This window comes from Gossypium arboreum, chromosome 13, assembly GCF_025698485.1.
Source record: "Gossypium arboreum isolate Shixiya-1 chromosome 13, ASM2569848v2, whole genome shotgun sequence".
NCBI lineage: Eukaryota > Viridiplantae > Streptophyta > Magnoliopsida > Malvales > Malvaceae > Gossypium > Gossypium arboreum.
Genome location: NC_069082.1, coordinates 67447120 through 67461208, shown reverse-complemented (window position 1 = coordinate 67461208; position 14089 = coordinate 67447120).

Here is a 14089-nt window from a genome sequence, read left to right as displayed (position 1 = left end):
TCAAAGAGCAGTGGGAAGCGAAGACATCGAAACGACTGGATCTAGACTTAGTCATTATTTACGACAAAGGTAAGCAATCTAAGGCCATTAAGGGTGTTGGCCGATTTTGGTAAGGAAGATATCATTAGTAATTGTATGGTTTTGGATCTAACTTTTTAAGTAATCAATTGTAGGATAGGTGCATGGTAGATTTTGGCAAGAGATCATCGTAAAACAGGTGTGTAAACGACACCCACTAGTAGACTAGATCGGCAAAAGCCGAAAAGTCGGCATTTTGAGAACTTGCGAGCGTGCGAGCGCTCGTGGGATTGTTTGTATTGATAATTTTGGTAACTTCAATGGTAAAATTGCAAAGTGCGCAATTTCGTGCACCTCGGTGAATTTGGGCTTCGATGGGCCGAAATTGAGTAATGGGCAACAGGCCCATTTCGATAAAAGCATCCGATAAGTATTCTAAAGACACGTTAATAACTGTAATGAGCATCAAACCCTAAAAGACTGATAAAATTATTGAAATACCTCTGTAAGGTAAAATTACTGTAATACCCTTAAAGGGGTAAGTTTACAATTACGCCCCTCGAGGTAAATAACTATTCTTACGCTATAATCTGACTGTCTTTCTGAAGCATGCCTTGTTAATTATGTATATATTCTGCATACATGTCATACTGCATGGGGTGGGGTTTTGTTATGGAGGAAGAACCCGTTCTGGTGGCTGTGCCACATATTCTAATATAAGCAGCTTTGCTGCGGATTATAGTTAGTGCCGTAACTGGTGCTAACACTATAAGTGTAAGGATGGCGTGGGTGATTTATTCCCTACAGGAAGTGTAGGGATGGACGGAGGCAAGTGCAGGGTTGGATGGGGTTATCATGTGTTAATCATATGAGACTATTTTGTTATAGGCCAACTGTATTGAAATGGGCCCAACTGTGTTAATATGGGCAAGGCCCAATATATCTCGACTTGTAAGGGGCTATGGCCCAGATTAATATTGATATGGGCTAAGGCCCAGTTAACTCTGATTTCTGAATAGGGCTTAGGCCCAGTAAAGCTTGAACTGATTTGGGCTCTGGTTGGGGTACTTTACACACTGAGTTTTCCAAACTCACCCCCTTTTTCCCATCTTTGCAGGTGAGCCTTAGATCGGTGGACTTAGAGCTAGAGGGATTCAGAGTGGCCATGTGGACTGTTTAAAATAAGTGTTTATGCCTTCACTTTTATTCTAGATTATTTCCTTTATGTTTTCGGGTTTTAATTTCTAATAAGGTCACTTTAATTATTTTTAATTATTTTTAGTATGTTTTGTTAGCTTAGATATGATACTGTTTTAATTGTTTGAAATTGAATAGCTCTAGGGTGGATTTTAAAAAGGTTACTTGATTTCAAAATATCGCGATAACAAAGCAAGGCTTCCGCAACGAAAACATTTTCAAAATTAATAATCTTTCCAAATGGTTTTAAACGAAATGGTTTTCCCTAAACAATCACTCAGTTAAAGTGTAGCAATGGTTGTGTGCATGTCTAGGAGTGGATCCGTGGAGAGCTTGGTACTTAAGCAGTCTAATAGACTCACCTCCTCTTTTCTAGCATCCTACCTGGTGCACAGCTTCCATTCACTTTAATCTATAACGAGGATATTCTTTAAACACTAAGAAAGACTTTAGATAAAACATGACTTTTCTAGTAACACTTCAATGTGACACGTCGGATTCGGTCGTAACATCTGGGCTGGTTTTGGGGTGTTACAAATTTATTAAAATTTCAAACTTACTCATCGGATTTAGTGATCTCAAATCACTATTTCCAACACTACTAAAAATTTGGGTTGTTCCAGTGGTTGTCGCGGTGTTACACAATACTCTCTTGTGTGATCTAATGTACAAGCACCAACTAGAGCTTATGCTATTTGAGTACCAGAAGAAGCTTCTATGCCAAAGGTTATAACCAGTACTTTCTCTATTTTTGATACTAATGTTACTGCTTTGATTGATCCGAATCAACTCATTCATATGTATACACAAATTTAGTATCTAGTAAGAAATTACCTGTTAAGTCCATAAAATTCATGGTTAAAGTGTCGAACCCCCTTGGTCAATATCTATTAGTTAATAAAGTTTGTAAGAACTGTCCTTTGATGACTCGGGGTCAGAGTTTTCTAGCTGATTTGATGTTATGTTGTTTGATGAGTTTGATGTGATTTTGAGCATGGCTTGGCTGACTCTGCACGATGCTGTTGTGAACTGTAGATGAAAGCTTATTGTATTGAAAAGTCAAAACAGTGAGACACTTTGGATGGAATCAGACTATTTGAATAGGATGCTTATTTTTATTTTAGCTACGTCAGCACAGAAATATGTGTGAAAAGGTTGTGATGCTTATCTTGCATATGTATTGGATTCTAAAGTATCTGAGTTGAAGCTTGAATCAGTGTCAGTGGTTTGTGAGTATCTTGATGTGTTTCCAGAGTAATTACCTAGATTACCGTCAATTAGAGAGGTTAAATTTACTATTAAATTAGTACTAGGGACATCACCGATATCGATAGCACCGTACAGAATGGCTCCTACTGAGTTGAAAGAGTTAAAAGCACAGTTGCAAGAATTGACAGAAAGGGGTTTCGCTAGACCCAGTTTCTCGTCTTGAGGTACATCTATTTTGTTCGTTAAGAAAAAGGACGGATCAATGAGATTGTGTATTGACTGGCATCAGCTCAACAAGGTTATAATCAAGAATAAGTATCCACTACCGTGAATTGACGATTTGTTTGATTAGTTGAAAGGTGCAACAGTATTTTTAAAGATTGATATTCATTCTGGTTACTATCAGCTATGAGTTAAAGACTCAGATGTGCCGAAAACTGTATTCAGAACCAGATACGAACATTATGAATTTCTTGTGATGTCATTTGGTTTAACTAATGCACCTGCAGTATTTGTGAATTTGATGAACAGAATCTTTAGACCGTATTTAAACAGATTCATTGTGGTATTCATTGAAGACACTCTGATTTATTCACGAGATGAGTTTGAGCATGTCGAGCATTTGAGAATTGTGTTGCAAACTCTGCGTGATAAACAATTGTTTGCCAAATTTAGAAAATGTGAGTTTTGGCTCCTAGAAGCCAGTTCTCTGGGACATATAGTATCGACCGAAGGCATCAGAGTTGATCCGAGGAAAATTTCAATAGTTGTTGACTAGAAACCACTGAGAAACGTATATGAAGTTTGAAGGTCTGTCAAGGGATTCTCGATGATTTCCACACCGACGACGCGACTACTACAGAAAGATGTGAAATTTGAATGGTCCAAGAAATGTTAGCAAAGTTTCAATCAATTGAAAGCACTGTTGAATGAGGCACCAGTATTAGTTTAACCTAAATCGGGTAAAGAATTTGTAATTTTCAGTGATGCATCTTTAAATTGTTTAGGCTGTGTTTTGATGCAGGAAGGCAAAGTAATAGCTTATGTTTCCAGACAGATAAAGCCACATGAAAAGAATTATCCAACACATGACTTGGAATTGGAAACTATTGTGTTTTCATTGAAAATTTAGTGACACCATTTATACAACAAAAAATGTCATATATTTATCGATCATAAGAGTTTGAAGTATCTGATGTCGGGGAAAGATTTGAATCTGAGACAGCACAGGTGGCTTGAACAATTAAATATTATGATTTGATTATTGATTATCATTCGGGTAAAGAGAATGCAGTTGCTGATGCTCTGAGTAGAAAACTTTATTTGCTTTGCGAGTGATGAATACGCAATTGACATTATCTGATGATGGTTCAATCTTAGCCAAGATAAAAGCTAAACCGATGTTTTACAACAGATCTGTAAAGCTCAGAAGTGTGATGACGAGTTACAAGCTAAACGGGAACATAGTGAGTCAACTACTGATTCTAAATTTCATATTGGATCCGATGATTGCTTATTATTCAGAGGTAGAATTTGTATACCGAAGAATCTAGAGCTTATTTAGAAAATCTTGCACGAAGCTCATAATGGTAGCATGTCTGTTCATCCAGGAAGTAATAAGATGTACAGTGATTTGAAACAAATGTACTAGTGGCAGGGAATGAAATGTGAGATTTCTGACTTTGTATCGAGATGTTTAGTATGTTAACAAGTTAAAGCTAAACATCTGGTACCTTCTGGATTATAGCATCTAGTCGAGTTACAATGGACTTCATATCGGGTTTACCTCTCTCTATAAGAAAGAAAGATACAACTTGGGTTGTCGTTGATCATCTGACGAAGTCTGCACATTTTATTTCGGTGCGTACAGATTACTCCCTAGAGAGATTAGTTGATTTTTGCGTTTCTAAAATCGTCAAATTGCATGGGGTGCTAGTTTCTATTATTTCAAATAGAGATCCGCGGTTTACATCACAATTCTAGAAAAAGATATAGGAAACTTTAGGTATGTCGTTGCATTTTTGCACTGCATTTAATCCTCAGACCAATGGTTAGTTCGAGGTAGTAATTCAGATACTCGAAGATATGCTTCGTTGTTGTGTATTAGAGTTCAAAGGCAACTGGGAGAAATATTTATCGTTGGTTGAATTCACGTATAATAATAGTTATCAGTCGAGCAAAAACATGGCATCGTATGAAGTTTTGTATGGTCATAAATGTAGAACACCATTATATTATACTAAGGTTAGTGAGAAAAAGATTCACGAGGTTGATTTGATTTGTGAGACTGAAGAAAAGGTAAAAGTTTGAAAATAGCTTCAAATCGACAGAAATTGTATGCAGATTTGAAACGTAAAGATATTAAATTTTAATTCAATGATAAATTTCAAGTTGATGATAAAGTATTCTTGAAAGTGTCGCCCTAGAAAAAGTTCTTCGTCTTGGTCACAAAAGAAAGTTAAATCCGTGATTTATCGGGCCATATGAGAGTATTGAAAGAATCAGACAAATAGTGTATCAATTGGCTTTGCCGCCAGAGTTAGAAAAGATTCATAATATGTTTCACGTATCTATATCATGACGGTACTGATCTAACCCTTCACATATTGTCTCACCTACGGATGTTGAGATTCAGTCTGATATGTCGTACAATGAGGAACCGATCAGAATTCTGGCTCGAGTGGTTAAAGAAATGAAAACTAAGAGCATAGCTTTAGTAAAGGTTCTTTGGCAATGACATGGGATAGAGGAAGCCACCTGGGAACTCAAGGAAGCTATTTGAAACCAATATCTGAACCTCTTTTCTGGTAATATTTTCGGAGACGAAAATTCCTTTAGGGGGAGAATTGTAACAACCCTTTTTTAGTAAAATCAGAACAGTAGTTTTGAGACCACAAATTCAATGTTGAAATATCTATTTTTTTTCTATAGCATGATAACAGTACCGTATAAAAACTTCATTAAGAAATTTTACTGTTTAGATACATAATTTGATAAAAAGAACTAAATCTCGTAAAGTGCAAAAGTTGAGTTCTAGTAACTAAAGGTATTAAATAGCTATAGAACCTTAAAGTATGAGTCCTTGTATGGTAATTAGACCATTAATGGAGATAGTGGATGTACATGGCTTGGTATTAGTGAAATTTTTGATGTTTTTAAAGGTTATAATATTAATTTGGTAAATAAATAATAAATTAAATATAACAAAACAAAGTTGTCATCTCTTTTATTCTTCTTCAACCGAAACTTAGGGTTAAAAAGCCATTGGAGAAGCTTCAATGCTCAGCTAGCTTATATCTAAGTGCATGGTATGAATTTTAGTCTTGTCTTTGTTGATTTTTATGTTTTCGGGATTGTTGTAGCTTAATCTAGCTAACCTAGGGACTAATTTGTGTAACTGTTAAACTGTAACATCCCAAATTAGGGTCTAGTCAAAATAGTGGTTTCGAGACCATAAATTTGAAGTAGAAATAATTATTTTATGATTCTTGTGAGGTCTATGATATGATTGCATCCTTGTGTGAAGGTTTCATGAAGAAATTCTATTGATAAAGTATCCAATTTAATATCTAGGACTAAATTGCAAAAGTTTCAAAAAGTGAGTTCTAGAAGATTTAAGCATGAAATTGCCTTGGATTGTTAATTAGAAGTCCTTAATTAGCAAATTGCTCAATTTCTATTTTTATGGATAAAAATGAGCATAGATAGGAAAATTTTGAAAGAAATGCCAGAAGGGCATTCTTGTCATTTGGTTAATAAAAGAATAAAAAGGGGAAAATAAGTCAAAATTGTGTCCATCTTCCTCCCTCCTTAGTCGAAATTCTCAAGGAGCCATAGCTAGGGTTTTGTTCATCCTTTCAAGCTCGATTTTAAGTACACTCTAGTCTTATTTTTAATGTTCTTTATGTTTTTGAAATCTTTGAATCTTGATCTAGTTATTTCTACCATTATTTTGAGCTAGAGTTCATGTTCAAAAACTTACCCATGTGTGACATGCATGTATTTTGGTGTTTAATGGAGGAATATGAAAGTTTGATGCATGATAAACATCTTTTACAAAGTGATTTTTCACGAAAACACCTAAAAGGACTTGTTTGTAAAACATATAAAACTAGGTGTTAAAAAGGTGATTTGATGAAAAATGTGGGCTATTAAAAGAGGGAATATGAATCGGCTAGGCTTGGGTAACAAAGAAATTGGATACATTTCATTTTACGAGTTTAGGGACCAACATGTAAATATGTGAAAGTTTAAGGGTAAAATTGTAATTTTCCCAAAGTATGATTTATGGATTGATTTGAATAATATGATAATTAAATAAGTGAAATTTTCTATTATAGATCAAGGAAACAAAGTCTGGACCTAAAGGGAAGAACAAGGTTGTGGACTAAATCGAATGGTTAGCTACATTTTTGTACCGAGGTAAGTTTGTGTGTAATTGATATAGTATTTTATTATACATTTAACACTTAATGTTGCATGAAATGTATATTTGCCTTTGTGAGTATTATTGATGTTGTCTGACAAAGATTTGAGGCGAGAGAAGCCGGTTGAACCTTAAGAATACTTAGGGTATAAATATCATGACCTATGAGTTGATGAGATCCCATATAAGACCATATCTGGGATATGGCATCGGCATCGATATTTGATCCCATGTAAGACCATGTCTAGGACATGGTATTAGCATCGTTATGTGATCCCATGTAAGACCATGTCTGGGACATGGCATTGGCATCGTTATGTGATCCAATGTAAGACCATGTCTGGGACATGGCATTGGCATCGATATGAAAGTATCGTGTAAGACCATAGCTGGGCTATCGGCTTCGATTTGTGTGATCCCATGTAAGACAATGTCTGGGGCATGGCGTTGGCATCTATAAGTGGTCCCATGTAAGACCATATCCGAGATATGGCATTGGCACCCTACTATGTAAATATGATGTGACAGCCCAAAATTGACCCTAGTCGGAAGGTGGTCTCGGGACCACAAAACCGAGGCATAAAAATAATTAAAAATTTATTTTGATGCCTATAATATGTGTGTGCTCATGTATGACATTTTATGATGATTGATTTAGTGTTATAAGGGTGAATTCCACAAGAAAGGACTTAGTAATGAACTTTGAAAGTATGATAGGAAATGTGTGATGACTAATTAAAGCATGCATGCAAAATAATGGACTTGCATGTCAAATTCCCCTTTATAGGTGGTGGCCGGCCATGACAAGGAGGATGGGCTAAACATGTCATGAAACATGTTTTGTTGGTGCATTAGGGTGAAATAATAAACAAAGGTGTATGGGTGATAAAAAATGAAAAAAAATGTGTGTGAGTGTGGTAATCCCCCATTGCCGTGAGTTGTAGAGAAGGAAAGAAAAAATTTTGTTCATCCTTTCTTTGAGCCAAAACTAAGGAAGAAGGAGGATTTTTGCTTCATGCTTGGTTTGGAAGAGATCTAGAAGGAGATTTGGCTAAGTTTGCATCAAGATTAAGGTATGTATGAGGTTGTGTTAGGAGTTTCATGCATGTTTTGGTTGCTAACTTGATGTGCATGTTAGCCATGGCTCAAATCTTTGTTAAGCCATGGAAATGGTATTTGGCCAAAGTTGTTATGGTGATAAAGCCATTGCATGCTAAGTGTGAAGCTTGATGATGATGCATGCAATGATGGATTGTCTACTCTTGAGTAAGATTTTGAGCTTTCTTTTGTTTTATCATGATTGAAGTTGAAAAGGAGCATGATTGTCATATTCGCCATGATGCATTCATGAGCATGGTTCATGCTTCTTGCATGTTAGTTAAAATTTGTGTTTTGGATGGCTATGGACACCTTGAAATTCGCCATGCTCATATATGTATATATATGTTTGCACATGATGTTTTAGTTATGAAGGAAGTGATGAATAAGTTTGTTTAAAGAAGAAGATGTTGAAGAATAATTGTGAAATTGTAAGCACATTCGGCCTAGCACACATATGAGTGCTTGATGCTATATTGTAAGTTTTGAGCTACAATATGCAAAGCATTAACTAGTAAAATGCATGCTGTTTTTGTGTGGTATTAAGTGCATAATTGGCCTCAACATGGACAAGTATATTCGGCCTTGGGTAGCCTATTGAAGGCCTTAGCTTTTCCTTGATGCTCGAATAAATTGTATTGAATTGCTTGATGTAGTATAAAATGTGCATGACCATTGTGTATTCAAGCTAAAGGGTGGCTATATGACCATTTAAATTCCTTGTCATATTCGGCCATAAGCTAGCACAATGAGGTTTTGATAAATTGAATTTGTTTGAATTAGCTCAAGAGCTAAGAGGGCCACAATTGGACAAGGGGAAGGAAAAAGTAATCGAATAGCCGTAAAAGCCGTTCGACAACATCCGAGGTAAGTCCTCAAGAAGTGACCTTACTTGAATTATGTGGAATGAAATATGGATGTATTGATTATTGATTTATGTGTGTATGAGTATTCGAATGATACCCGGCTAAGTCCCAAGGCGATTATGTTAGTGATTATAATTGTGTTTGAGCCTTAGTAACGAAAATAAATATGTATGTCCAATGATTATTGATGTATGTGTGCATGAGAAATTGAATGATATCCGGCTAAGCTCAAAGACAATTATGCTGGAAATTATAACCGGTTAAGACCAAGGCAATTGTGCTAGTGGCTACATCCGGCTAAGACCGAAGGCATTCGTGCGAAGTCATTCTATCCGGCTAAGACCAAAGGCATTTGTGCAAATCGTGATATCCGGGTTAAGTCCGTAGGCCTTGGTGCGGGTTACCATAACCGGCTATGTCCCAAGGCGATTGATCGAGTAGCGACATCCGGTTAAACTCGAAGGTATGTGATTTGAAAATTATAAGCTTGCTGGAAAATTTCAGCTAATGCACTTGTGAAATTTCCCAATGACAAGGTAAGTGCGGTGTGTGCTTTGCGCTCTAGGAGTAAGGCGTGTGAATATCCGCTCCTATGATGGAACGAGTTATCGGCCTTAATGAAGCCGTTATTTGTGTATGAACATAAGAGTTGGGATGGTGAAGTAAGTATGATTATGTGAATGTGCATTAATGAAATGATGCATTTAACTATGTGAATGTATTGCTGTAATTAGAGTTGATTATATTCCTTGAGACTTACTAAGCATAAAAATGCTTACTCCGCTACTTTGGCTCTCGGTTTTCTAGATTTCGCTCGATAGCAATCGGATTCGGGATCGTTGAAGTCGAAGTCATCCACACTATCAAGCCCCCATTTTGGTATAAATTCTTGGTTGAACTTGAAATGGCATGTATAGGACTACCCTTGTTGGTTTAAATATGTTATGATGTATATGTGTACGGCCATGCGAAAATGGCTCGTAATAGTGAAGTATCAACTTAAACTATTTGCGGTTTGTATATATATATATGGTGTCATGATGTGACTATGAATTGAAATGGAATGTTGGTCACATGATCAGCCATTGGCATGGTTAAAATGATCATATGTGGACCTATGTAAGGCAAGACTAGTTGGTTCATGGAGACTACAAAATAGGTAAGACCTACCTTAAAACAGATGCTGCCAGCTGCAGTAACGTGAATGTGAAAAATCACCAAAATTTGTAGGAATGGTATTAAATAGTGAATCAGCTATGTAAATGAACATTGATGAGTCTGTTTTCATATGGAAGAAACGAAATGGTCATAGGAGTTACATGTTAAGAGATATTAAAGCTATTGTAAGACAGGGCCAGAACGGTTTCTGGGTTCCCTGTCGCAACTTTAAAAATTTACTATAAATTATCCAGAAATAATTAGGAGACATACCTTATATGTACAGATTCCATTTTGAGTCTAGTTTCATTAGAAACAAACGGCACCAGCATTAAAGCCCTGTACAGAGAGATATTCAAGTTATACCGAACGAAGGTCAGAGCAGTCGATCCCTGTAACATGGGTGACTTTAACTAATAAACTGTACCAATTGGCCCGACCAAAAATTCTAGAAATAAATCCATGGATGGATATATGAGTCTAAATTCAGGGAAAATTTACGAAACCAGTTTCCGAGTTTTGAAACTCGAGATATGATTTTTAAGGCGACAGTGACGCAGTTTTTCCAGCCTGACTGAAATGTCCAATGGATGGGCAAAACAAGTGAACTTGGCTTGCTAACCCTCGTGTCCGACACGGCGATGGTCTCGGGTTCGGGTGTTACAATTTTATTGGTATCGAGCCACGGTTTAGTCGATTCTAGGACTACCGTGAGGTGTTTGGGGTCTAGCTATACATGCCATTAAATGATGAATCGATAGTGTGGTGATTTCGACAATTTGACTTTGAGTTTGTTTATAGCGGTGGATCCCGATCCCAACCGAGCAATAGTTGATGATGTGGAGAGTGTGGCGCCTGCTCCGCTTTGAAGGGACAGCGCCATGGACTCTCAACCTATGGCCAGCAATCCGAATGATGAGGCTAGGCAAGCCTTTTATAGTGTGATGAACGAATGGTTTAATCAATACATTCGAACTAACACGGCTGTCCCACAACCTCCATTCCCGACAAATGCAACCCCAGACCTACAATACCTCCGATGAATCGACCAAATAAGGTCAAGTAAGCCCCAATCGATAGGATTCAAAACATGGGGCCACTGAATTTAAAGCTACGGATGATGATGATGCCGAACGAGCTGAATTTTGGTTGGACAACACTATCCGGGTGCTCGATGAGCTATCTTGTACACCGATGAGTGCTTAAAGTGTACCATCTCCTTGCTACGTGATTCCACCTACTATTGGTGGAGTACTCGACTTCGTGGTACCTAGAGAGCAAGTGACTTGGGAATTCTTTCAAACCAAGTTCAAAAAAAAAAAATATATCGATCGAGATTCATCGACCAAAAGCGAAGGAATTTCTTGATCTTAAGCAAGGTTCTATGTCTGTTACCGACTATGAACGAAAATTTGTGAGGCTTAGCCGATACACGAGAATGCATTTCGTCCAAGCTATTATGTAAAAACGCTTGAGGATGGGCTGAATGATGATATAAGGATGTTCGTTGGCATTCTCGAAATACAAGAGATCGTAGTACTTGTTGAGCGAGCTTGTAAAGTCGAAGAGCTTAGAAAGGAGAAACAAAAAGCTGATGTGGGAATTGGAGAATTCGAAGAGGTCCTCGGAAAGTCTCTTCAATAGGCACCAAGAGATTTCGAGATGATGTGAACCGGTCTAGAGGCGCTTTGGGCTTTTCTAGACGAGGACGCGATCGACCCCTATGACCACACGAGTCACTTGATCGCCATGGTGGAAATGATCGCCGAGAGAGGCGAGTGTCAACATTGTGGCAAATGGCATTCGGGAGCTGTTGGTTTCGTGATCGCTCTGCTATAAGTGTGGATCGGCCGACCACTTTAGGAAGGATTGCCCGAGGATGCTTGAGCAGAATGTGAGTCGAGTGGAAACTCGGGTGCTACCATCGCCGAGGTAGGCCACCTAGAAATATGGGCAATGTCGATGGCGGTCGAGAGGATCTAGAGATGCTACCATCGGATCTGAGGCTCGTGCTCTGCGAGGACTTATGCCATCGCGCACGCGAGGATCTTGCCTCTCCGGATGTCATTACGGTGCTTTCACTCTTTTCAATACTAATGTGATTGCTTTGATTGACCCCGGTTCTACTCAATCTTATATATGTGAAACCTTAGCATCCAAAGAAGACTTTGCCTATTGAGTCTCTGAGTTTGTAATTCGGTGTCAAACCCTTGGGTCATTACGTGCTTGTCAACAAAGTGTGCAAGAAAAGTCCCTTAGTGTTCCGAGGTTCTTGTTTCCGGCGGACTTGATGCTTTTGCCGTTCGATGAATTCAATGTTATTCTTGGTTTGAATGGGTTGACCATGCACGATCGCGGTCGTAAATTGTAAAAGCAAGACTATCGATTTGAGGTGCGCGAATAACGAGATAATTCGGGTTAAGTCTACGGACTTAAAGGGTTGCCAATGTAATATCGCAATGTTGGCCGAAAATATGTAAGAAAAGAGTGCGGCGTACCTTGCGTCGTGCTCGATGACAAGGAATCGAAAAGAAACCCGAATCTGTGCGTGGTTTGTGAATACCGGATGTTTTCCTCAAGAATTGCCGGTTTACCACTTGCTCGGAAATAGAATTTGGCATCGAATTGGTACCGTACCACTCCAATTTCGATAGCTCCGTATCGTATGGCACCAACGAATTAAAGGAGTTGGAAGCTCGATTGCAAGAATTGGTGGATAGAGGTTTTGCTCGCTTGAGTTTTTCGCCTTGGGGTGCGCTAGTGTTGTTCGTGAAAAGAAGGATGGAACCATGCGGTACGTGCATCGATTATCGTCGACTTAATAAAGCGATAATAAAGAACAAATATCCGTTGCCACGTATCGATGACTTGTTCGATCAACTAAAGGGAGCCTCGGTGTTCTCGAAAATAGATTTGAGATCGGGCTATTATCAATTACTGAATCCGAGATTGGACGTACCCAAGACGCCTTGAGCGAGATATGGTCACTATGAGTTCCTAGTGATGCCGTTTGGGCTCACTAATGCCCTGCGGTATTTATGGATTTAATGAATTGGATCTTTAGACCATATTTGGATCGATTCGTAGTCGTGTTCATTGATGACATCTTGGTCTATTCAAGAAATGAGACCCAACATCTTTGAACACTGCGGTTAGTCTTTGCAAATTTTACGGGATAAGCAATTATATGCTAAGTTCACAAGTGTGAGTTACGGTTAAGAGAGGTTAGCTTCTTGGGTCATGTGGTATCTGCGATGGTATTCGAGTCGACGGCAGAATAAAATTTCAGCCATACTTAATTGGAAGCCTCCAGAAATATTACTTGAGGTTCGAGCTTTTTGGGGCTTCTTAGGTTATTACCGACGATTTGTAAAAGGCTTCTCAACGATAGCCACGCCGATGACGGCTACTCCAAAAGGATGTTAAGTTCGAATGGACGGAGAAATGCCAAAAAGTTTCGATCAATGAAAACTTATTTGATGAAGCCCCAATTCTAGTGCAACCCGAGTCCGCAGAAAGAGCTTGTCATCTATAGCGACGCCTCTACTTGGGTTAGGTTGCGTATTAATGCAAGAAGGTCGAGTTGTGGCCTATGCGTCGAGGCAATTAAAGCCACATGAGAAAAATTATCCGACTCATGATCTCGAATTGGCCGCCATCGTATTCGCCTTAAAGATTTGGTGACATTACTTATTTGGTGAAAGGTGCCATGTATACTCGGATCACAAAAGTCTCAAATATTTGATGATCCAAAGAGACTTAAATCTGCGACAAAGACGTTGGCTCGAGCCGTTAAAGGATTACGAGCTGGTCATTGACTATCACCGGGAAAGGCGAATGTGGTTGCGGATGCCTTGAGTCGTAAATCATTATTCGCTTCGAGCGATGAACGTGCACTTGTCATTCGATCCGATAGTGTGTTAGTAGCTGAATTGAAAGCCAAACCACTATTGATACATCAAATTCGAGAAGCTCGTAAAGTCGACGACGAGTTGGTCGCAAAACGGGCCGAGTGTGTTCCAAACAAGGATTCGAGTTTCAAATCGATGATGACGATTGTTTGAGGTTCAAAAGTCGTCTGTGTGTTCCAAAGAATTGAAACTCATTTCGATAATTC